Source organism: Tenrec ecaudatus, chromosome 10 (genome assembly GCF_050624435.1).
Source record: "Tenrec ecaudatus isolate mTenEca1 chromosome 10, mTenEca1.hap1, whole genome shotgun sequence".
Classification (NCBI taxonomy): domain Eukaryota; kingdom Metazoa; phylum Chordata; class Mammalia; order Afrosoricida; family Tenrecidae; genus Tenrec; species Tenrec ecaudatus.
This window is the reverse complement of record NC_134539.1, coordinates 122,505,021-122,506,822: the sequence shown is the minus strand read 5'-3', so window position 1 is coordinate 122,506,822 and position 1,802 is coordinate 122,505,021.

Below are 1,802 nucleotides of genomic sequence, written 5' to 3'. Positions count from 1 at the left end.
CCCTTCTTTGGATTGAGCTGATGGCCTGCCATATATGCTGGTCCTGGAGTCTTCAGTAGCCTGCCACCTGACTTGCTGACTTTCTATTCATTCGCCTTCGCAGTCACAGCCTGTGGTCTTCCTGACGGTCTTGATTCGGCACTTACAGCTATAGGAGAAAGGAAGTGCCTCCAGCCTAGCACCTGGCCCACAGACCTGGACCTGGAACCTGCCTGTATTCTAATTTGCCTGCTTCTACAAGTATGTGAGCCACTTTCTGGATAAAACTCTCTTTTTCATATATAGAGATCAATGCAGATATGATTTTGCTTCTCTAGTGTACAAAACTTAGAGACCCATGACTATTGGGAGGAGGCTCAGAATTTCAAGCCTCTCCAGGACTTGGTTCTTGTCCTGCTTGCAAGACAGATTTCAGGTAAGGGGGAAAGTTAGACAAGAGTCAGAGAAAAAGTTTGAACAGAAAGAGTGAGTTTACTGAAGGGGAACACTTTGGAAAAGAAGTCCAAAGGGCCCTTAGCTGTTCTAAGAGGCCAAGACGCAATCCTCTATGGGAGTAGAAAACCTTATTTTTATCATGGAATACTATATATTGCTAAAAAAAAAAAATGAAACCACACACCTCGTGACATGATGGACCTGGACAAGAGGAGACCAGTACTGTCAGGATAAATTCAAGACAAAGACTTGCGTATCAAAAGGAATAAACAGACTTTGGAGGTTGTCAGGGTTGGATGGGCACACGTAGGAAGATGAACCGACGAGCTAGAAGGTTGGTAGATATTGACTTGAGTGACAGGGAGCACGGAGGGCCCACAAGAGGGAGAAAAGAAATGGGGAGTGCGGGGTGAGATAGAATATGAGGGAAAATGTTGATGTGTGGTTTGAGCTGTTGAATACAGAGTTGATTAGCTTAAATGTAAACCATCCCCACGCAATTTACAATGAAAAAAATCATTTTAAACAAGCAATGACAAAACCACAAAGTACCAGTGATGTAGATGGACTTGGAGAAGTTTATGCTGAGTGAAATTAGCTGATCACAAAAGGAAAAATATATGTTACCACTGTTATAGGGGGACTTGAGAGACCAAGATAAAAACTTTCATACCAAAGAGAACAGATTTTGGAGACTGCCAAATGGAGGAGGGTAAGGGAAGAAAGATAAAGCAATGGGCTAGACTGCTGATGGATGTTAACTTTGCATTAAATGGAAGCTAGTAATCCACAAGAAGAAGAGAAATTAAGGAAGTTGGTAAAGGGGAGTTGTTTTTTAAAATAATACTTTTATTGACATACAATTCCAATATATCCCTTCTAAAGGGGACTTTCAATAGTTTAAACTGTTGACTATAAAGTTGATGAGCTCAAATATAACCCTCCCACCTAATTTACAATGAATAATTATTAAAAATAAGAATGGTTAGACTTATTTCACACGCTTTGGACATGTAATCAGAAGAAATTAATCCCTGAAAAAGTACATCATGCTTTGTAGAGAGTCAGAAAAGGAGAAGAAAACCCACAACAAGATGGATTGATATTGTGGCTGCAACAATGAACTCAAACGTAATCATTGTGAGAATGGTGCAGAGCAGACACTGTTTCATTCTGTTATACATACCATGAATCAGAACTGATTTAATGACACACATGACTTTTTTTAATGAATTTGATTAATGTCTATAAGCTTGATTAACATAAATCTTCCTGGCACATTAAGTTTCTGGATCAGTAAGACTGAGGCCCAGATCTTGACTTCAGTGAATTTTCCAAAGAGACAACAACAACAAAAACCCTCACTG